The sequence below is a fragment of the Loxodonta africana genome, chromosome 14 (genome assembly GCF_030014295.1).
Source record: "Loxodonta africana isolate mLoxAfr1 chromosome 14, mLoxAfr1.hap2, whole genome shotgun sequence".
Lineage (NCBI taxonomy): Eukaryota > Metazoa > Chordata > Mammalia > Proboscidea > Elephantidae > Loxodonta > Loxodonta africana.
The window spans coordinates 79,734,449-79,759,413 of record NC_087355.1 but is presented as its reverse complement, the minus strand read 5'-3'; positions in this window follow the sequence as shown (position 1 = coordinate 79,759,413).

Sequence of the window (24,965 nt, the reverse complement as noted above, 5' to 3'; positions counted from 1 at the left end):
CAAATCATAATAGCTACTGCTGGCTATCACTTTCTATTCTTTGTGAGTATATGTCAGCAGGGATAATAAAAAATCACCCATAAAAACCAAAAAACCCAGTGCAGATTCGAACTGCCAACTCTTTGGTTAGCAACCATAGCACTTAACCACTACGCCACCAGGATTTCCTAATCACCCATATTGGGGAAGTATTTTGTAATTTCCAACCTATGTCGTATACATTTCCTCATGTAGTTCTCCATCAGTCCTCACAGGAGACTTCATTGCTATTATCGTTTCCATTTTATGAAGAAAACTGAGGAAACAGAGAGACTGGAGCCAAGGGAGGGGTGAGGGATGGAAGGGGAAGCAAATCTGTGATGGTTTATAACCACTCAGAAGGGGGCCAAGGAAACTGAACCAAACTCCAAAGAATTCCTCTTTCTAATTCCAGGCAAATTGAGCAGTAAAACACACACGTAGAGGATGGGCTACGGAAGAGGAAGAAAAGACACTGGAATCAGAAGCTCCAGACTCACATACCAGTTACGCTGATAATTTCCCCAGACCTTAGTTTCCTCATCTGCAAAACAGGCGTAACATTAAGACCTCTACCAGACAGTGCTGCTATGAGGATCAAATGACACACTAGAGGCGAGAGGCGTTTCTAACCAAAGAGCTTCTTGACTAAGACAAACTAGGAACAAAGGCCTGGTGATTCTGTTCCGAAAATTAGCCAGTGAAACACCTATGGATCACAACAGAATATTGTCCACTACAGTGTTGGAAGATGAGCCCTCTAGGTTGGAAGGCACTCAAAACACATAGCGGCTGCGACAATGGACTCAAGCATACCAACGACCCTGAAGATGGTGCAGGACCAGCAAAGTCTCATTCTGTTGTACATGGGGTCTCCATGAGTTAGAGCTGGCTCAATGGCAGCTCACAACAACATATAAAACAAATGTGCCGCTAGTTTCTCCAGTATAACATTAGTCCAGAGAGGTGAGAGGAACTCCCAGAGAAAGCTGAGAGAAAACATATTCTTCTCTCTTTTGATCTTCTCAGCTCTTGTCCACTTCACTGGGTCATCCAGATCGAGGCCAAGAAACATGCAGAACGAACTTGGAGACTAGTATTTTAAAGGATGCATGTGTTTTTAGAGATGGAATAGGAAAATATAGCAGCAACTTGGGGTTAAGAGGTGCTGGTGACATTTCAGCCTGTAAAACTAGCCAGAGGCAAAGGACTGGAAAACTACCAGGGGATTCCGTCCATGAGGCCAGAGGCCAGAGCTCTTACGCTGAAGTTGGCCATGGGGCTTTGTCTTGCTATAGAGCTGTCATCACAAAGCCAGACTGGAGTGATTGCCAGGTGTTTAGATGGTCAACCAGTGGTCAGGGTCACTTCAACCTGGAAGGAATTACATCTGGGGGTTGATTCCAGTCAGAAATATTGGACAAGCATTGCGTCTAGCTGGAAGCAAGAGGCGAAGCAAACTGACTGCCCTGTAGATGTGTTTTAAAAATACTTTCAGAGGCAATAATTGACTTTTAAAGAAACTGTGCTGGGACAACTAGGTAGTCATTTGGAAAAAGATAAAATTAGATCCATACCTTACGCCACACACAAAAACAAAAACCAAACAGGTCAAAGATCTAAAAGTAAAAAACAAAACCACACAAGTACTAGAAGAAAAGATGGGTGAATTCCTTTATAACCTGGAAGCAGGAGAATTTTTGTAATTATTCTCAAATTTCAGATGCAATTAAAAATGAATCAATTTTATCACAGAAAATTTTAAAAAAAGCTTTCGCATGGTAAAACACCATAAACAAAGTCAAAACACAACAGACTAACTGAGAGAAAATATTTACAACTTTTATCACAGATCCAGGGCTAATTTCTCTCATACACAAAATACTCTTGAAAGTGGGCAGGAACCAAAAGCCCTACAGAAAAAAATGAGCAAACTTGAACTGACCGTTCACAAAGAAAGATATAAAAATGGCCCTTAAACACTTGAAAGATGCACACTGATGACTGGAGAAATGCAAATTAGAACCACAATGAGATACTATGTGCCAACTAGGGGATTTGAAAAATTTAAAGGAATGACAACAAGTACTTTTGTCAAGGCTGTGGGAAATACACACTCTTAACACACTACGAATGAGAAGGCACATGTGGCAGCACTATTAGAGGGGCAATACCTGATGAAACTGTATATGCATTTACTTTTTGGCCCAGCAGTCCCAGGGCTAGATATTTACCCTGAAGATAGGCCTGCAACAAAATGAAAATACATATGCACAAGGTTATTCATTGTAGCAGCTTCTGTAATTGTTAAATATCCAAACAACCTAAATGCCTATGCATAGCAGATTGATTAAAAGTATGGAGTACTATACAGCTCTAAAAAATAATAATAATAAAGATCTCTGTGAACTACTATGGAGTGATTTCCAGAAAATAAATGGATGGATGGGTGGATGGGTGGGTGGGTGGATGGGTGGATGGGTGGATGGGTGGGTGGGTGGGTGGGTGGGTGGGTGGATGGGTGGATGGGTGGATGGATGGATGGATGGATGGATGGATGGATGGATGGATGGATGGATGGATGGATGGATGGATGGATGGATGGATGGATGGATGGATGGATGGATGGATGGATGGATGGATGGATGGGCAGATATACAGACAGATAGATAGGCAGGCAGGCAATCAGACAGACGTATGCATGCCATTGAGTCAACTCTGACTCGTGGCAACCTTATGTACAACAGAACAAAAATTGCCAGGTCCTGCATCAGCCTTATGATCACTGGAATGTTTGAGTTCATTGTTGCGGCTATTGTGCCAATCCATCTCACTGATGGTCTCTAACACCCTCATTGGCCCTCTACCTCACCAAATATGATGTCCTCCTCCAGCAATTGGTCCCTTCTGGTAATGTGTCCAAAGGAAGTGAGTCCAACAATGTTCTATTGTGATCCATAAGGTTTTTGTTGGCCAGTTTCCAGAAGTAGATCACCAGGCCGTTCTTCCTCGTCTTAGTCTGGAAGCTCCACTGAAACCTGTCCACTATGGATGACTCTGCTGATATTTTAAATACTAGTGGCATAGCTTCTAGCATCACAGCAACACGCCACCATAAGGACCACACAGTGACAACTGAACAAGGTCATACCCAGGCATCTTATTCAATTTTCACTTTTCTCTTTCTCTCTCCTCCCCTATTCCCTATCTCTCCCTCCTTGTTCCCTCCAACACTCCCATCTTGTCCCTCAAGGAGCCAGTCCCCACTGCAGTCAGCACCCAAACAGAGCCCATTTGCAGACTGTGCAGAGGTTACAAACAAGCAGGCTGGCCAGCCTGAAAGCAATTAACTTTGCACAAAAGCCCTGGCCTTTTCTTTCCTTGTTTGAAACTGGCTCTGGCTGAGCCCAGCCCTTGGGCGACAAGCTAGATATGATTTAAAAAGCCAAAAGAAACGGTGCGGGGGTGGGGGGCAAAGAGCGGAAGGCAATTAGCATGACTTGCAGAAATTTATAAGTCCTCATTGCTGATCTCTCAGGAAGCCAGAATCGTGGTGAGGGGAGGGTAGAAGTTGTCCAGGAAAGGCGAAGGGAGCCCTGCTACAGGTGCTGTTTTCCTCACAGAGGCAAAGGAACTCTTTCTCTTGATTTAGCTTAGAATTGGCTGAGGAGAGATCTGGGTCAGGGGTTGAAGACTGAGCAGACCATTCCAGTTGGTTGGGTAATCCCCAGCCAATTTTAAGTGGATTTTAAGTAAGCCAAACCAAGAGAATCCCTGTGTGTTCACTGACAGCTGGGGCAGGGTTGGAGAAGAGAGGAACAGAGAGGGGTCCACTGCGATTTCTGATATTTTTCTACCCAGCCGTGCCCAAAGGTTCAGCCTCAAAGCTCAGTGAGTTACCACGTGGGGATGAAAAACCATTGGCTGGTCCCCTGGCAGCAGGACAAAAAAAAAGGCCAGGTTTGCTAGAGAAGCCTGGCAGAGTGGTCTAAGTGATGAGGCCAAATCTACCTACTCCATCCATGGGAATCCACAACTCTCCCATCTTGCTGTTCTTCGTGGCGGCAATAAGAGCAGCCATTTGTTGGATCCCTTCTATATGTCAGACATCATGCTAAGCATTATAGTATATATATTTTATTGCATTATCTCATTTGGAAACCCTGATAGCATAGCGGTTAAGAGCTACTGCTGCTAACACAAAGGTTGGCAGTTCGAATCCACCAGGCACTCCTTGGAATCCATATGGGGCAGTTCTACTCTATCCTATAGTGTCACTATGAGTCAGAATCGACTCGACAGCAGCAGGTTTGGTTTTTGGTTTTTTATCATCTCATTTAATCTTCATAATCTGCTAACAAGAGATTCATTTACTTAACAAGTACATAGCTGTTGAAGTTTTCTTCGCGAGAGCAGCTGTGCTGGGTGCTGACAATATCATGATGAATTTACAAGTAATGGAGGGATGTTATCCCCATCCTATAGATGAGGAAGCTGAGGCTCAGAGAGGTAAAGTAACTTTTGATCAGATTGCTCCCATATACTTCAGCCAGTTAATGAAGGCACCTTCACAAACCTCCCACCTGAGGCTGTGTACTGAAAAACCAGAAACGTTCAACAGGAAGCAGAGAGTACCCTAAACACAAGCCTCCACGGGACGCTTCTTTCAATAAAATATCACGCCTGTCTTCTATTGTGAGGATAGGCTCTTTTGTTAAACAAGCAATTATTTTTCTATTACTTAATGTTCGCTTCTAATAAAGTAGGATGGCCATCAAGAGTTTTCTGAGCAGTGAGAGTTTTACAGAGCAAATGTAACCAGTCCACAGAGCACATGTATCCAAACTACCTCCTCACCCAGGGAAAGCTCAGTGGATACGTAAGTATCCCTCTTTAGATCAGAGTCACAGCCACCCAGAATCACATGTTACAGCAAAAAAGGAAACTCGTCCACTCCTAAAGAGCACCCTGTGCCACCCCTATTGCCCATGCCTGAGACCTCGATAACATAGCCTTTTGTTTCGGTTTCCATCCTTCCTTCATTCTCCTTACCCCCTCACTCCTCCTGTTCCCTGAAATCACTTCCCAGAGAAGCTACAGCACCCAGGTCTTGCCTCAGGCTCTGATTTTGTACAACACTAAAGATCATTTTCCCTGGCTCCGACACCTCATCCGTTCCACTGTTGAACAATGTCATGTCTCTTTCAAATGGCTTCCAAAGCACTTTGATTACCTAAACGCAATATAACTATTAATAGTGTGCAATACAAAGCATTGTCGTATAAGCAAGTGCTATAGCCTATAAACGCCATGACTGTGCGGAAAAGAGGAGGATTCCTATAAGCTCTCATGTCAGAAGAGGTTTTAAGAGGGTGAATTTGATCTGAGTCTTGCAAGACATGGAAGATTCACGTAGGTGGAAAAGAGAAGGTACCTCCAGGTGCAGGAAAAAAAAAAAAAAAAAAACCCAGTTGCTGTTCAGTCAACTCCAACTCATGGAGACTCCACGTGTGTCAGAGTCAAACCATGCTCTATAGGGTTTTCAATAGCTGATTTTTCAAAAGTAGTTCACCAGACCCTTCTTCTGAGGTGCCTCTGGGTGGACTCAAACCTGTAACCTATCAGCTAGCAGCCTAGCATGTTAACGGTTTGCACCACCCGGGGACACCTCCAGGAGGAGAGGGGTCACATACTAATAGCTGACATTTATTGAGCGTATAATACATGCCAAGTATTACTCTAAGCCCTGTCCATGGCTTAGTTATGTGTATCCTCATAACAACCATGAGAAGTAGGTACTATTATTTCTTATTTTGCAAATGAGGAAACTGAGACATACAGAAGTTAAGGAACGCATCGGCGGTCACGAGGAGCTGGGAGCCAGGTGCCAGCACCCATGCTCCTAACCACCATATCTGCCCGTCTCACCTGGCTTTGATGTACTTCTCTTGTGCTGAGATGAGGAGCTATGTTTTGGCCCTTCTGAATCTGATATGAAGGCAGGACATCTGAGTGGAACTGTCCAAGAGGCAGAGACACTGACCGTGACCCGGTGACAGGACAATACTGCGACAGATTTGGAATTCATCCCATAAGAAATGAGAGAAGCAAGGAAGATGAAAGACTTGCCAAATGGCAAGAGGAGAAGGAAGAGCAGAAGGTGAGGGCTAAGCTTGCAGAGGAGTCCTGATGGTACAAACAGTTAAAGTGCTCGGCTGCTAACCAAAAGGCTGAAGGTTGGGGTCCACCCAGAGGTGCATCAGAAGGAAGCTCTGATGATCTGCTTCCAAAAAGTCAGCCATTGAAAACCCTTCGGAGCGCAGTTCTACTCTGACACACCTGGGGCTTCCTTCAGAATCAACTCGACAGCGAATGGGGCTTACTGCGTGCCAGGCATTGTGCTAGACACCGAGATGAAGCAATGAACAAAACACAGTCCCAACTCTCACGAAGCTCACATTCTAACCACAGAGGGCCAATAAACCACCACAGCTAAGGCGGCTGTGTTCACATCCCAGTTCTGCCACTGAGTAGCTGTGGGGTCTTCAGCAAGTTACTTGACCCTCTGACTTAGTATCCTGTGCTGCTGTAACACAAATACCGCAAGTGGATGCCTTTAACAAAGAGAAGTTTATTTTCTCACAGTAAAGTAGGCTAACAGTCCAAACTCAAGATATCAGCTCCAGGCGGAGGCTTTCTCTCTCTGTTGGCCTTCTCATCAATCTTCCCCCAGACTAGGAGCTTCTCTGCGCAGGGACCCCAGGTCCAAAGGAAGCGTTCTGCTGCTGGCACTGCTTTCTTGGTGGTATGAGGTCCCCGTCTCCCTGCTCGCTTCTTTTTTTAATATCTCAAGAGACTGCCTCAAGACACAATCCAATCTTGCAAATTGAGTCCTGCCCCACTAACACAACTGCCACCCATCCCCCCTTATTAACATCATAGAGGCGGGGTTTACAACATATAGGAAAATCACACAATATTAGGAATCAGGGCCCAGCCAAATTGATACACATTTTTGGGGGGACATAATTCAATCCACGACAACCTGTTTAGGCCTCAACGTTCTCATCTGTAAAATGGAAATAGTCATTTTTCCTACCGCATTGGTTGCCATGAAGAATAAAGGTGTTAATATCCATAAAGAGCCTGGAACAATGAACAGAGGAAGCTCTATATAAGTATTATGTATTACTACCATAGAACTAAGGCTCTTATCTATGATGCTACTGGGCCTTGGTTTTAGTTTCCCATCCTGGCAATAAAAACAAAGAACATCTTACATTTCTTCCTCTGTTCTGACAAATTGAATATGCAATGTTGGAGGGTTTCACCAGTGGCAACTGACTTAATAGATGCAGAAATTAGAAAGCTTGCCATATATGTTTATGTATATATGTCCATCAAAATAAAGTGGTTTTGATCAAAGATTCTATAGAAGAATCCTGACCAAAAGAGGGAAAGTGTAGAATAGAATTTCAAATTCTCATAGACTCCAGGCTTTCTGGAGCCAGGGAGGCTGGATGAAGCTGTCACCCTAAGATAATCTTTAAACCTTAAACCAAAAATATCTCATTAAGGGTCTTCCTCTTTTCGATGACCCTCTCCTTTGCCAAGCATGATGTCCTTCTCGAGGGACTGGTCCCTCCTAATAACATGCCCCAAATTTTTATTGACTGCATATTGAAATTCTGAAATTGAGCATGTTATTGCTGTTAGATGCTGTCGAGTCAATTCCGACTCATAATGACCCTATGCACAACAGAACAAAACCCTGTGCCATCCTCAAAACTGATGCTATGCTTGAGCCCACTGTTGCAGCCACTGTGTCAGTTCATCTCACTGAGAGTCTTGTTTTTCACTGACCCTCTGCTTTACCAATCATGATGTCCTTCTCCAGGGACTGATCCCTCCTGATAACACACCCAAAGTATGTGACACATAGTTTCGCCATCCTTACTTCTAAGGAGCATTCTGGTTGCACTTCTTCCAAGACAGACTTATTCATTCTTTTGGCAGTCCGTGGTATATTCAGTATCCTTCGCCAACACCACAATTCAAAGGCGTCCATTCTTCTTCAGTCTTCCTTATTCAGGGTCCAGCTTTCACATGCATAAGAGGTGACTGAAAACACCATGGCTTGGATCAGGCTCACCTTAGTTCTCCAGGTGACATCTTTGCTTTTCAACACTTTAAAGAGGTCTTTTGCAGCCTATCTGTCCGATACAATGCATCTTTTGATTTCTTAACTGCGGCTTCCATGGGTGTTGATTGTGCATCAAAGCAAAATTAAGTCCTTGAGCATATATTAGATTAAATACAATATGTTATTAAAATTCATTTCACCTCTTTCTCTTTACTTTCATTAGTGTGGCTACTAGAAAAGTTTAAATAATCTACGTGGCTCGCATTGTCTTTCTTTTGGACAGCCCTATGCCAGCACGTAGTGTCCTTCAGGGCTTGGTTCTCCTGAAAGCAGAGGATGAGATAAACTTAGGAGTCTGTAGTTCATTCTGAGATGTGGTCCAGGAAGCAGAGCAGAGAAAGCAGGGAGAGTGAGACAGGAAAGAAGGAAAAGTCAATATATTATGCATTACCATGGTCGCTATTGTGGGTTACAGGGACTCCACTCCACGCAGACTTCCAGAAAAGCTACAGAATGCCTCCCAGAACTGACCCCTGAGAGACAGGAAACTGCAACCTTTATCCACCAGCAACTGTCCCTGTGTTTGAGGTTTGCTCTCAGGGGTGTTAACCGTTCCACACTTCTGGGCTGTACTTGACTCATTTATGAGTCTAAAGAGCTCCCACTGCATGGAGAAAGAAAATGGAATAGCGTATAGTTTGACCTGTAGATAGTACACTGGCGGCCTCAGGTGAACCTGAGCTTGTGAAAGACTATCCACCACGTCTACAGCTGAAAGCCCAGGTACACAGATCCATGGGGCAGGGGATTGCAGGGGACGTGATGGACACGCCGGGGGCAACTGTCCTATGCAGCTTTTGATCCCCAAAGTCCAGAACAGTGTCTGGGACATAGTAGATGGTCAATAAATATTTGTTGAATAAATAAATGAATCTTTCTGCATCCCGCAAACGTTTGTTGAATAGCCGCTATGTGCTCAGCACGTAAGTGTTCTATAAATAAGAGTTATTTTCATTATTTTCTACTGGAGTTCCAACTCGGATTTCCTGGCCTTAAATTTCACTTATTTTCTAACCAAAAATTGCTCTTCTCCCTCCTTAGTAAACAATAAGTATCAAACACTGCAACCTTCTCCTGAATGTCATTGCAAGAAGTATTTTTTTGCATCTCCCTCCACAAAACCTAACATCGTAGACGAGGTTCAAGAGCTCGGAATATAAAAGTCTCCCCAGAAAGAAACAATCTGCTCCTCCAGCTGATGGTCCCCAGAGGGGACTTGGACAACTTAGGGTGTTTATTCACAGCCCATAAAGGTCCTCAATAAATGTAGCTCTTGCTCCTCCACAGCACTGACTGTATTTTTGTGCACAGAGCAAGTGCTAATAAATACTTAACTAACACCTCCCATGCCCCCATGGAGAGGATCCAGGACTGCTGAAAACCCCCTACCTACCATCACCTCACCACGCACAGAGGACCAGCCCCTGGGAACAGGCCTGCAACGTCCGGTTCCCTGAAACACTGATGTTGCTGCACTTGTTTATAGGCGTAAAAAGGGTAATTTGCTACTTGCATCGATGAACCTCCCTTGGACATTAATTTATCTCTTTAACTGAGTCAATACAGTCTCCACCTCCAAACAAAGGTCCTTAATTATCCACACCTCTTACTATTGTTCACACCACTTATCTCCTGGAACACTCTATCTGTAACGACAGAAAGGCTATTCCTTTGGCTGAATCATGGGGCAGTGCTTTTCATTTTCCTGAGTGCCCCTATATTTCCCAAGCAGGCGATGAAGCTAAAGGGCAAATAAGTGATTCTGACTCTCCTAGCCAGCAAAGGTCAGATGGGCATAGAGAAAGAGGAAGACAAGGAGATTCACCCAAAGAAAAGAAAGTAAAACCAAGTGTAAAAAAAATAGATATATTTCTGTGCTGGAGAATCATCAGGCAAAGCTAGTTTAGGAAATATGGCTGAAGGCTGTGGCCAAGCCAATGCCAGATGTTCGGCAAATCCTCTTCCATTTTCTACTTCCTAGGCACATGGAAGGAAACCCTGGTGGCATAGTGGTTAAGTGCTACCGCTGCTAACCAAGAGGTCTGCAGTTCAAATCTGCCAGGCACTCCTTGGAAACTCTATGGTGCAGTTCTACTCTGTCCTGTAGGGTTGCTATGAGTCGAGTGGGAATCAGACTCAACAGCAGTGGGTTTTTTGTTTTGTTTTGTTTTGTTTAGGCGCATGGGAAGATCATAGTTCGCAATCACCATTGCAGTTAAGCTAATGCCATGTGACCAGTTCAGGCCAATGGGCTGTGAGCAAAAATGATATATATACATCGTGCTCTTAACCCTGGTGGTGTAATGGTTAAGAGTTCGGCTGCTAACCAAAAGATCAGCAGTTCGAATCCATCAGACACTCCTTGGAAATCCTATGGGGCAGTTCTATTCTGTCCTATAGGCTCACTCCAAGTCGGAATCAACTTGACGGCAATGTTTTGTTTCGTTTTTTTTTATGGCCACATTGGAAGCCACGAGTTGAGATGGCAGCATCACAAAATGGCGGCAGCCTGGATCAGGGAATCACTAGTGGGAGGACAGTGATTGGCCTTGGCGAGTCACCTGACTTGATATGAGTCAGAGACTAAGGTGTCTGGGCATATTTGCTCCTACAGGACAAACCTGCCCATCCTAAACAAAACAGAGGCTTTCTGTTATCCCTCAATACATCTTTAAAGGGTGTCATAGAATGTTCAAGAAGCCTTAGGTAAATGAGACATTAAAAAATGATATAGTCTATATATCAGCCTGAGATCTGAAGAACTAGATGGTGTCTGGCTACTACCGATCACTGCCTTGACAGGGAACACAACAGAGAATCCCTGAGGGAGCAGGAGAACAGTGGGATGCAGATCTCAAATTCTCATAAAAAGACCAGACTTAATGGTCTGACTGAGACTAGAAGGACCCCGAAGGTCATGGTCCCTGGATCCTTTGTTAGCCCAAGACTGGAACCATTCCCAAAGCCAACTCTTCAGACTGGACTATAAGACAGAAAATGATACTGGTGAAGAGGGAGCTTCTTGGCTCAAGTAGACACATGAGACTATGTGGGCAGCTCCTGTGTGGAGGCAAGATGAGAAGGCAGAGGGGGACAGGAGCTGGCTGAAAGACACAGGGAATACAGGGCAGAGAGGAGGAGTGTGCTGTCTCATTAGGGGAAGAGCAGCTGCGAGTACATAGCAAGGTATGTATAGTTTTTTGTGTGAGAGACTGACTTGCTTTGTAACCTCTGACTTAAAGCACAATAAATTTTTTTTAAAAAAGGCGAAAACATGACAGTCTAATAAACAAAATGTGGTATATTCACACAATGGAATATTATTCAGCCATAAAAAGGAATGAAGTTCTGAGACATGCTACAACATGAATGAACCTTGAAAATATTATGCTGAGTGAAAGAAGCCAAACGCACACAAAAAAAACACACACACGATCCCATTTATATAAAATACCCAGGATAGGCAAATCCATAAAACCAGAAAGCAGATTCCAGGTTGCCAAGGGCTGGAGGAGAGTGGATAGGGAGTAAGTGCTTAATGGATATAGGGTTTCTGTTCGGAATGATGAAAACATTCTGGGCCTAGATAGTGGTGAGGATCACACAACGTCATCAATGTGCTTAATACCATTGAATCATACCTTTTAAAATGGTTAAAATGGTACATTTTATGTTATCTGTATTTTACCACAAAAAAAATTATTTAGCCAAAATAAATGGGGAAATTGAAATACAGAACATATTTATGTGCTTGACCTAAGCCTCAGTTTCCTCCTGTGTAAGATTAGGGTAAGAATAACACCTAGCTCATGGAGTTGTTGTGAGGGTTTTAAGAAAGAATTCATGAAAGAAAGAGAGAGAAGGAAGCCACGGAGAGAAGGAAGGAAGAGAGGGAGGGAGGAAGAAAGGGAGGAACAAAGGAAAGAAATATAAAGAAAGTATTCATCTAACAAACACGTATGTAGCGCTCACCTTGGTCAGGCACCATTCTAAGCTCTTTGACAGTGTTGACGTAGCCCATCCTCCTATCAGGTGGGAGGAGCCCTGGTGGTGCAGTGGTTAAGAGCTTGCCTGCTAACCAAAAGGTCAGCAGTTCAAAACCACCAGCCACTCCTTGGAAACTCTATGGCGCAGTTCTACTCTGTCCTATGCAGTCCCTATGAGTTGCAATCAACTCTACGACAACGGCTTATGAGGTGGGTAAGGATCCATGATGGCCCCATGCTTAAAGTGCTCAGCTGCTAACCAAAAGGTTGGTGGTTTGAACTCACCAGTGGCTCCGTGAGAGAAAAGACCTGGAGAGCTGCTCCCCTAAAAATTACAGCCCAGGAAACCCTATGGAGCAATTGTACTCTGTCACGTGGGGTCAGTATAAGTCAGAATTGACTCAATGGCACACGACAATGTAAGGTGAGTACTAATATTGTTCCCATTTTACAGATAAGGAAACTGGACATCAAGCAGATAAGGAACTTGCCCAAGGTGGCTCCCCAGTCTGCTCTTCGGTGCTATGGTATGATGTCATGCTTCTGCAACAAAATATGTGAGGTGTTTTCCACAAAGCCTACTAAATGTCCGGTAGTTCATGTGCCAGGCCCTTCACCAAGGGCTGGAGAGAGAAACATGGGCAGGGCAGAACCCCTCCCTCCCTAAAATTACAGTTTCCTAAAGGAGGTAAACAAGAGCCCACATAATTCAAAGCAGAAAGCTCTAGGAGTTACAGGAGCAATTAAGAAAAATGTTAAGAAGGCACTTTTCACAAGTTAAAAATCAAACCAAACCCATTGCCATCAAGTCGATCCTCATTCATGGCGACCCCATGTGCTGCAGGGTGGAATTGCTCCATAGGGTTTTCTCGGCTGTAATCTTTATGAATGCAGATTGCCAGGCCTTTCTTCCTAGGTACTGCTGGGTGGGTTCATATTGCCAACCTTTAGGTTAGCAGTCGAGCATAAGATGCTTTTGTCATCCAGGGACGCTCTTTTCACAGGCTACACATTTTTGTTTTATAAGGCTAGCAGAGTTTAGTTTTTTTGAGGAACCACCAAATTTTTCCATAGCAGCTCTATCATTTTACTTTCCCTCCTGTTTTACATGCGTGGAGGTTCCAATTTCTCCACATCTTCACTAAGACTTGTTATTTTACATTTTTCTGATAACGGCCATCATAGTGAGGGTGAAGTAATATCCCATTGTTTCCATTTGCATCTCCCTACTGACTAATGGCATTGAGGTTATTTTCATGTGCTTGTTTGTGTATCTTCTTTGGAGAAGTGTCTATTCAAGTCCTTTGCCCTTTGTTTAACTGGGTCGTTGGTCTTTTTGTTGTTAAATTGTTGTTGGTTAGTTGTCACTGAGTCAGTTCAATTCATGGCGACCCCATTGTTAAACTGTAGCCAACTAATTTTTATTAAGTTCTTAGGTGCTACATACAGTGCTAAGTGCTGGAGAAACAGAAACAAAGACAATCCATTTATCATTTCAAAGAGATCACTGCATGGGGAGGTTGAAGGAGTGGAGAACAGTGGTTGAGAGCATGGGCTTTGGAAGTAGGCCTGGGCTCAGACACGTACTCTGAATTCACTAGCTATGTGATCTTGGGCAAGTTAATCACATTTGATGACCCTACAATCCTTCATCTCAAGATGGAGATGATAATTACAGTACCTACTTCACGGATGGTTTTGAGGATTAAAATAAATCATGATGTAAGGCTCTTAGTCCAGTTCTGGCACCCACTGGGCACCCAGCAAGGGTGAGCTGCTATTATGAAGTACACTCAAGTGTTGCTGGCACCGTGCAGAGAGTTTGTCCTGGTTCCAATGGATAATTATACAGGGGGGCAGGGACGTGGGAGTCAGGAAAGGCTTTGAGGAGCCCATGACGCCTGAGCACAGTCTTGAAAAATGAGTAGACATCTGCCAAGAAGAGATGGGAGAACCAAGTGGAGCATTCAGAGAACTACAAGACCGAAGATGAGAATGACTGCAGCATAGGGTACAAGGCAGGGTGGCTGGGGCTCTAGGGAGGCATGGGGATGAGAGATGTCCAGAGCCAGACCTTGGCAGGCACGAGAGCACAGAAAGTCTTAAATGAAATTCCCAGGAGCTTGGGCTTTATCCTATGGGGAGTGGGGAACCATAAAGGGACTCCTGGTGCGAATGGTTAACATGTTCGGCTGCTAAAGAAAAAGGTACAGATTCAAGTCCACCCAGAGGGTCCTTGAAAGAAAGGCCTTACCATCTACTTCCTGAAAATCAGCCATTGAAAACCCTACCCAAACCAAAAACCAAACCCACTGCCATCAAGTCCGACTCATAGAGACCCTATAGGACAGAGTAGAGCTGCCCCATAGGGTTTCCAAGGAGCACCTGGAGGATTCGAACTGCTGAGCTTTTGGTTAGCAGCCATAGCCCTTAACACTACGTCACCAAGGTTTCTTTGAAAACCCTGTAGAGCACAGTTATACAGTGACACACATGAAGTTGGAGTTGGCTCAATGGCAACTGTTTGTTTTAGAGTGGAGGAATGATAGTGTCAGGTTATCATCTTAGAGGTTCTAAGGACTTCAGTATGAAGGATGGGCTAGAGGTGCAGCCTGGTGAGGAAGTCTAACCACGGGGAGGAAGGGCAGTAGCAGTGGGAGGGGGAGCAGCGACAGGACCCACCTTCCCAGAGCACCTGGGAGGGTAAGCTCAGTGTGTGAAGGCCTCGTGGGCTGCCCACACTCTAGGAAGTTTAGATATCTTCTCTCTCCCCTCTTTCACCTCTTTCCGTTTCCTTCCCTCCCTGTCAAGGATTGAATTGTGTCCCTTCAAAAATATCTGTCAACTTGGCTAGGTCATGATTCCCAGTATTGTGTGATTGTCCACCATTTTGTCACCTGGTGTGATCTTCCTATATGTTGTAAATCCTAACCTCTACGATGTTAAAGAGAGGGGATTAGCGGCAGTAATTTTTTTTTTTTTAATTGTGCTTTAAGTGAAAGTTTACAAATCAAGTCAGTCTTTCACACAAAAACTTATATACACCTTGCTACATACTCCCAATTGCTCTCCCCCTAATAAGACAGCCCGCTCCCTCCCTCCACTCTCTGTTTTTGTGTCCATTTCACCAGCTTCTAACCCCCTCTACCCTCTCATCTCCCCTCCAGGCAGGAGATGCCAACATAGCCTCAAGGGTCCACCTGATCCAAGAAGCTCACCAGCATCCCTCTCCAGCCCATTGTCCAGTTTAATTCCTGTCTGAAGAGTTGGCTTTGGGAATGGTTCTTGTCTTGGGCCAACAGAAGGTCTGGGGGCCATGACCATGGTGTCTCAGCCAGACCATTAAGTCTGATCTTTTTATGAGAATTTGGGGTCTGCATCCCACCGCTCTCCTGCTCCCTCAGGGGTTCTCTGTTGTGTTCTCTGTCAGGGCAGCCATTGGTTGTAACCGGGCACCATCTAGTTCTTCTGGTCTCAGGCTAATGTAGTCTCTGGTTTATGTGGCCCTTTTTGTCTCTTGGGCTTGTAATTACCTTATGTCCTTGGTGTTCCTCATTCTCCTTTGATCCAGGTGGATCGAGACCAATTGATGCATCTTAGATGGCCGCTTGCTAGCATTTAAGAACCTAGATGAGTGGCAGTTATGTTAATGAGGCAGGACTCCATCTACAAGATTAGATTGTGCCTTAAGCCAATCTCTTTTCAGGTATAAAAGAGAGAAGTGAGCAGAGAGACAGGGGATCTTCATACTGCCAATAAAGCAGCGCCAGGAGCAGAGTGCATCCCTTGACCTGGTCCTGCGCCTGAGAAGTTCCTAGACCAGAGGAAGATTGATGACAAGGACCTTCCTCCAGAGCTGACAGAGAAAGAAAGCCTTCCCCTAGAGCAGATGCCCTGAATTCAGACTTCTAGCCTCCTAGACTGCGAGAATAAACTTCTCTTTGTTAAAGCCATCCACCTGTGGTATTCCTGTTATAGCAGCACTAGATGACTAAGACACCACCCTATCCTTCTCCTTTTCTCCTCCTCTCTATCTGGGAGCTCTGCTTAGAGAAGGAAACTGGGAGACCTGGCTCTGGGCTGAGCCAGATCTGCAGCGTTTCAGGAAGCTGGAGGGAGAGGAAGGAGAACAGAGAGATTCATTCCAGCCCCATTTTTATTTTAATTCCCTTTTGGCGCCAGACCAAACCCCATGGGAAAATTTAGCAACACTTGTCTCTTAGATGACTTTCCTTCCACCCACCATCTTCAGACCTCATTTTTGCAGCCACCCCTGCAGTAAAGAGCTGATAACAACTGGGGTGCCATCTTCAATCAGACTTTCTGGTAATAAAGCTTGATGGTGAGCTTAGCGCAAGTCAGGAGCCATGCAGGAAGCGGAGACACAGGGCCAGCTAAGACACCATCCCTACTCTCAGGGCGCTTACAGCCTGTGTAGGAGAAGGGACAACAGACAAATAAATCATATAGCAGAGGTACGCGCAAAATTCTGTAGGACAATGATAATCACAACTGATTTATTGAACTCTTATTAAGTTCTGGTAATTGTTACCAGTTGTCATCAAGTTGATTCCAACTCACAGAGATCCCATGAGTGTCACAGTAGAACTGTGCTCCATAGGCTGATTTTTCAGACATAGCTCACCAGGCCTTTCTTCTGAGGTCCCTCTGGCTGGACTGGAACTTCCAACCTTTGAGTTGGCATCACCCAGGGACTCTCCAGTAACTGTACTAAGCCTTTTATCCAAATTAACACCTCTAATCCTTAAGAACAGTGTTTGGAGCCCTGGTGCCGCAGTGGTTAAGAGCTCAGCTGCTAACCAAAAGGTCAGCAGTTTGCATTCACCAGCTGCCCCTAATAAACCCTATGGGGCAGCTTTACTCTGCCCCGTAGGACCACTGAGTCAGAATCAACTCAACAGCAAAGGGTTTGGTTTGTTTTGGTTTTAATCCTGAAAAAGCTCCTACCTATCTATGCCACAGTAACCTCAGCACTTAGCACACTGTCTACCACATAGTAGTCACTCAAGAAATATTTGCTGAGAAAAAAAAACCCTGTGAGACAGGTCATTATTTTTTCAAGTGTACGGATGAGAAGGCTGAGGCTGAGAGAAGTGAGGTCCCAAGTCACACAGAAAGCAGCAGTGCTAGGAGTCAAACCAGGCCTGGGGCGGCCCAGGATCTTAACCGCTGTGCCTGGGGCCAGTCAAGGCAAGGAGGCAGTAAGTAGTCTGGAAGAAAGCCGTGGATGGGGAAGGCTTTGCGGAGGAGGCCCTTGAAGAATGAGCTTCCTAAGCCGACAAGCAGAGAAAGAACCTTCTGGGAGGAAGGCTTAGGAGGGGAGGTCAGGGAATGCGCAGGCTCCAGTCCCAGGTGGAGGAACATCAGCTGCCTCTGGGGAAGCAGCAGCAGATGAAGCTGGAAAGGTGGCAGAGGCCAGATGATCACGGGTGGGGAGGGGAGGCAGAGATTCTCATTTTACCTCTCCGCTTCCTTCTGTGGCTCTGGTCTGGAAGCTTCTGACGCCTGTGTCTGATTTATTTTACAGCTGGAGCTCCAGAGCTTTTGTGTTGGCTACAACATATAACGTGGAATTTCCCTCCTGAGCAGTTCTTTATCTTTGGCAACCCACTGGAGCGTGATTCTGGCACGCTTGTGTGATGTGGCAGGGGCTCAGCTGCTGCCAGCCCAGGACTCCCTGCGGCTGCTGTGTCAGCTGCCCCGTCAAGGTGCCAGGGCTCCTGCCAGAGGGGCTGGGCCGCCTCCTCCCTGGTGTTGACATCGGTAACTTACCCTCTTCATTTTCCCCATTTGGCTTTGAGGGGGCAGCCATGTTTGCGTTCATGTTTGTGTTTTTATTACTCCTGTTGTCTGTATCTTGAAATACACATTATTTCCACCTTGAGATCATGAAAGGTGGCAGGCTTCAGAATCAAAACTAATTGGGTTCCAGTCCCACATCTTCCCAGCCGAGTAACTGTACGGCCTTGGGGAGGGTGCACATGGGGTCTCCATGAGTCAGGAATCGACGAACACTGGTTTGAGTTTTTTGGTTTTAAGTACCAGTTTCCCCTACCGAGAAACAGACATGGTATAGTACGAACCTCAGAGGGACACTACGAGGTTTAACAGCAACCTACGTAAACCACCAGGGACAGCACTTAGCACACAGTAGGTGCTCAGTAATCACTAGATCTTACACATGCTTCATCTCCCTCCTCCTTGAGGGGAGGGTCCATCCTGCATTGTCTTTGTTTTCCCCCACAGTGCCAAGCAGAGGGCCCTGTGCAAATTAGATGTTCCCAAGTATTAGTTGAAGAATTAATGAGTGAAGGGTGTTCACAAGTGAGGGGGTGGGTGGGTGGGTGGTTAGATGGATGGGTGGATGCGTGGATGGATGGGAGGTGGAGGGCAGCTCTCAGCACTTGCCAGTGGAATCCACTCATTAAAGCAGCAGCGTATCTTCCCCCAGACCATCTCAGTGCAAAAACTGGATCCACCTACAGACGCCCTGCCGGCTCTCCACTGCCATGTTGGTGGCCAGCCTGGGCACTGCCATGACTCTCCCCAGCGCCAGCCATAAGGCCCAGAAACTCTAGGGCTGCAGAGAGGGACCTCAGCCCAGGTCTTCAGAGGGGACACCACCCCAAATCTAACAGAGGGGCCTCTTCCCCAGGCCTGCAGAGAGGGTCCCTATCCCAGGTCTAACAGAGGGGCCTCCACCCGAGGCCTGCAGAGGGGGGCTCACTGTAAAGCAGAAAGCAGTTATTGCTTAAAGAAAGCCCAGGGTTCAGTGTACTCACCAATTTGAGCTTTGAAAATCCCGGAGTCCCAGGCCTACCCCACAGACTTGCCAATCAGAACCTTGCCATCAGGTTGGTGGGAGACATCTCTATTTTAAAATGCCTTTGTCTCCCCTTCCCCAGAAATCACCTCCTGAGCCCAGTCTCCTTTATCTCCCTCCCCTAGTTTGCACAAAATCACTATTTGTGGCAGTGAGTCTCCCAACCCTGGCACAGAGCCACAGAGTGAAGTAATGGCGCAATTAGAACTTAATTGCTGGATTTAATTTCTTCTTCTTCTTTTTTTTTTTTTTTTTTGCGTCTCAATTGTTTAAAATGTGCAGTTCCCGCCTTCGAATGTCTGATGAGATCCTTGTGTCTGCCCCAGGAAGGGATGAGACTAGCGTTGGGGATGGGAGAGGAAAAGACAGCCAGCTGGGAATTCACAAAATTAACCTTCCCTGGCAGCTGGGAGCCCACAGGGAGGGAGAGATTTAACTCCAAGTTTTGTAGCAAAGCTTTTCAGTAACCATTGACAAATTCTGCACCTGAGCTTGGCAGATAGGTGGCCTATCATTGCATCCACCCTCATTCATGAAGGACATAGTATGTGCTAGGCATGTTACATTGTCCCATGACAACAACCCCACTGCGGGAGGGTGGCTATCCATTTTTTTATGCTTGAGGAAACTGAGGCTCAAAGAAGCTCAGCAACTTGTCTGAGATCACACAGCTTGTTAGTGTTAGAGCTGGCATTTGAAGACGGGAGTTGCCTTTTTCATCCTTCTGTACCCAGAGGACCTACCACAGCGCCCCAGGACCCAGCAGCCACTCCAGAAAAGATGAAGTGATTCGATTTGGAAAAAGGAGAAGAAGGCTCGTTCTCCCCCCATTCCTGCTTATTAAGAACAGTGCACACCCTCCATACACCCCCACTCATAATGCCACACCCGCCCACCCCAAAAGAAACCAAACCAGTTGCCGTCAAGTCAATTCCTACTCATGGCAACCCCATATGTGTCAGAGTAGAACCGTGCTGCACAGGGTTTTCAGTGGCTGGTTTTTCAGTAGATCACGAGGCCTTTCTTCTGAGGCATCTCTGGGTAGATCTGAGTCGTCAACCTTTTGGTTAGTAGCTGCACCACCCAGGGCCTCCGGTCTCCAATGTGTCCTGGCTTCATTCAGCACTGCCCGCCCTCAGCATCTCAACAACCGTTGCTGCCTCCAACACTGGCCTTCTCAGCGCCAGGAAAGCAAGATTTTGTCCCAGGATCGCAGCCTCCAACTTCCCAGGCAGCTTCCAAGGACAAATGGTGGCAAGAAGAGCCACCCTCTTGGCTCAGAGACCCACTGCATCCACCCTTCACCAGGTACTGCTGGCCGATGCCTGAGGGGATGGGGACTTGAGTGCTGCTGACAGCTAAAGTTCTGGGAAGGAGACATTTATCGCATGCCTTGCTCAGAGTTCCAAAGGTGGAGTATGTGCCTGGTCCTTTTTGTGTTTATGGTGCCATTTGGAATGCCAGAACTTTTGGGGGTTTACTAGGTTAAATGCACTCCTCAGGAATCATGCTGCTCACGTGGCTGTTTGAGTGGAAAGTGCCATGCTCTGACCGTGTCTCTTATATCCCACCCATGAAAAAAAGTCCTCACGCGTCAGCAAACAAGCACCAGGGGTCCATAAACTATGGCCCGTGGGCCAAATCTGACCTGCTGCCTTTCTTCAACAGCCCATGAACAAAGAATTGTTCTTATACTTTTAAATGATCAGGGAAAGAAATTTCAAAGATATATTTGCAACACATGAAAATAATATGAAATTCAAATTTCAGTGTCAATAAATAAAGTTTTATTGGAACACGGCCACGCTCATTCATTAAAGTATTATATATGGGGTAGTTGTAACAGAGCTCATATGGCCCACAAAGCCTAAAATATTTACTATTTGGCCCTTAACAGAAGGTTTGTCAACCTCTGCTCTATACCATGTGGCTTACCTCTTATAGCAGCTTCGTATCCCATTTTACATCTTCTTTCATAACCCACTCCCCAACCCATCTACAGATCCTTCCAGAACATTCAGCTCCCCCCCGCACCCCCCCCCATTACACTAATTCCCAAGTTTAGCCCATCCACTCTAATGCCCTGCTAGAACATGGCAGATCCTAAGGGCATTGATCCACCCAAACCCTTTGCCCCTATCTCAGCCAACAGTAAAAACGGTGCTACGATGAAGAGCATAAGTTTGAAGTTAGGCTGCTTGTGTACCACCTATACAGCATCAGCCCCTCTTCTGTAAATGTGAAATAATAATAATAGTGCCCACAGCAGCAGGTTGATGTAAGGATTACGTACAAGGGTGCATGTAAAAGGATTACCACTATGCTTGTCACATGGTGGTGGTGGTGGAGGTGGTGGTGTTAGGTGTTGTCGAGTCGGTTCTGAATCATAGCGACCCTATACACAACAGAATGGAACACTGCCTGGTCCTGTGTCATCCCCACAATTGTTGCTATGCTTGAGCCCATTGTTGCAGCCACTGTGTCAATCCATCTCATTGAGGGTCTTCCTCTTCTTCGCTGACCCTCTACCTTACCAAGCATGATGGTGTCCTCCTCCAGGGACTGATCCCTCCTGATAACATGTCCAAAGTATGTGAGACATAGTCTTGCCATCCTTGCTTCTAAGGAGCATTCTGGTTGTACTTATTCCAAGACAGATTTGGTGACTTTTTTTTTTTTTTTTTGACAGTCCATATTCAATATTCTTCGCCAACACCACAATTCAAAGGCATCAATTCTTCTTTGGTCTTCCCTATTCTTTGTCCAGTTTGTCACATGGTAAACCTTCAATAAATGGTAAGTTGTTGCTGTTGTATAAGCAGAAATGAACACAGTCCAAGGCCTGGTGGGGTTTGATTCAGGAGCACTCCTTGGGATGAGTGGCCAATCTCATTTCTCCAACGTTATGACCCACTTAACCGTCATTCTCTCCTCTCATCACCCAATTTCTGTCTTTTATCTAAGTATTAGCAACAGCCACATGTGTACCCTTTGTTGCTACTTAAAACAGTTTGTGCCTCAATTTTCCGAACTGCAGAATGAGGATAAGATCTCCTCAATCTACTTGACAGAGCCACTGAGCAAATGAGACAGGAGATAGGGTTTATGGAAGCCATTGGCAAAATGCAATGCCCTTCAGCATGGATTACACCTCAACAGAAAGAAAACAAAACTCCTCACAACTGGACCAATAAGCGACATCATGATAAATGGAGAAAATACTGAAGTTGTCAAGGATTTCATTTTACTTGGACCCACAATCAACACCCATGCAAGCGGCAGTCAAGAAATCAACTGACACACTGCATTGGGAAAATCTGCTGCAAAAAGACCTCTTTAAAGTGTTAAAAAGCAAAGATGTCACTTCAGAGACTAAGATGCATCTGACCCAAGCCACGGTGTTTTCAATCACCTCGTATGCATGTGAAAGCTGGACAATGAATATACCATGCACTGCCAGAAGAACAAACAAGTCTGTCTTGGAAGAAATACAGCTACAATGCTCCTTAGAAATGAGGACGGCAAGACTTTGTCTCACATACTCTGAACATGTTGTCAGGAGGGATCAGTCCCTGGAGAAGGACATCATGACTGGTAAAGTAGAGTGTCAGCAAATAAAAGGAAGACCTTCAACAAGATGGATTGACACAGTGACTGCCACAATGGGCTCAAACATAGCAATGATTATGAGGATGGTGTAGGACAGGGCAGTGTTTTGTTTTGTTGTTCATAGTGTCCCTATGAACTGGAACCAACTCAATGGCACCTAACAACAGCAACATGCAGGTGTTAGGGGTGGTGCAAACGGTTAGTCTCAGCTGCTAACTGAAAGGTTGGTGGTTCTGTGGGAGAAAAACCTAGCAATCTGCTCCCTAAACATTACAGCCTAGAAAATTCTATGGGGCAGTTCCACTCTGTCCTGTGGGATTGCTATGAGTCAGAATCATCTCCACAGCACAAAACAACATGCAAATGGTTAATGGGATCAACTACTAACCAAAAAGTTGGCAATTCAAGTCCACTAGGAGGTGCCTTGCGAGAAGGCCTGGCTATCTGCTTCTGAAAAATCAGCCATTAAAAAAACTCTATGGAGCACAGTTCTACTCTGACACACAGTGGGTCACCACTTCAGGGAACTGGCTAAGCAGGTGCTACTCGTGACACCTTATATCTCGTAAGAAAAGGAGACAGAGTGTGAGGGAACTCTCACAGGTTAAGCCTCCCAGAGCTCCCACAGTGGTACACATGCCGTCCACCCTGGCGAGGCCACCTCCTGCCCCAGCTCCCCATCACACGCACACCCCAGGCCACACTCCGTCACCAGCATACCCCGGTCATGTTTTCTTCCACCCAATACCGTGTGTGTCACACTATCACTGACGTGGCAAAACTCCAGGCAGCACGCCCCACCGGGACCTCGCCCAGCAGATGCCAGGCGGCACAGCTGCTGATGTCGGCAGGCGCCACGCCAGGGTGCCTGCGTTTGAGCAAGGGCTTTCTCACTGGTGGCTCTTGTTTGATTGCAAAGGAGAGAAATGGAAAAGGACCCGTTAAAATTAGGGATGAGCATCCGAGTGGTAGTTAGGGCTCATCAAGCCTCATGAAAAGGCAGAATTACCTCAGATGCCCCCACAGCCAGAGCTCATCTGTTATTAATGAAACTCGCCTCAAAATAGAGCTTGATAGAATGAGGCTTTCAGAGTCCTTTTTTTCTTTCTTTCTTTCTTTTTACAGTAAAAGATAGCATCAGCCCATTTCCGCTGGGCCCTAAGCAGGAGTAGCTGCTTCCTGGGCTTGTCTGGCCACCTCCCTGCCCTTCCCATTCTATTCTTTTTCCTGAGACTGTCCCTCCCCAGCCCCAAATTTAGTCCAGCTCAAATGCCTCCTCCTTCCTGAAGCTTTCCAGGATTTGCTCCACCCAGGGCAGGCTTGATGGACAGACAAGCTGTGCAGTCACAAGAGCCCCATGCAAAGAAAGACCCTGTGTTGGGTTAAATACTTTACTGTTGCCGTTTTGAAATTCTTAATCATTTTTGAACAAGGGCCTCATGTTTTCATTTTGCATGTGGCCCCCCAAAATTGTGTAGCTGGCCCTGACTCCAGGCTTCTCCACCCAACCAGCCAGAACAATCTCTCCTTCCTCCAGACCCTCACAATAATTTGTTGTTAACGTTGTTGTTAGTTGCCATCGAGCTGGCCCCCAACTCATGGCAACGCCACACACATGGGATGAAACGCTACTCAGAATTGGTTGCAGATCAGGCTATGTGATCCATGGAGTTTTCATTGGCTTGTTGTTACTAGATGCTGTCGAGTCAGTTCCAACACACAGCAATCCTATATACAACAGAACAAAACACTGCTCAGTCCTGCACCACCCTCACAATTGTTGCTACGTTTGAGCCCATTGTTGCAACCACTGTGTCAATCCATCTCGTTGAGGTTCTTCCTCTTTTTCGTTGACCCTCTACTTTACCAAGCATGATGTCGTTCTCCAGGGACTGGTCCCTCCTGATAACATGTCCAAAGTAATTGAGATGGAGTCTCACCACCCTCACTTCTATGGAGCATTCTGGCTGTACTTCTACAACAGATGTCTTTGTTCTTCTGGCGGTCAATATTCTTCGCCAACACCATAATTCAAATGCATCAATATGTTCTTCGGTCTTCCTTATTCATTGGCTACTTATCCATAATCCTCTTCCTTTATTCACTAAAGAAATATCTATCGCAACCTCTGAAACTATGGCCCTGAGATCATCTTTAAACCTTAAACCCAAAATATCCCCTGAAGTCTTCTTAAAGCCAAATAATAGTTTAACTTAACTAATAAAAAACGCCTGCCTTGAGCATTATGCTCTTTTAAGATCTATCTATGTGGGGTCAAATTAACAACAGCAACTCCAAAGATTAC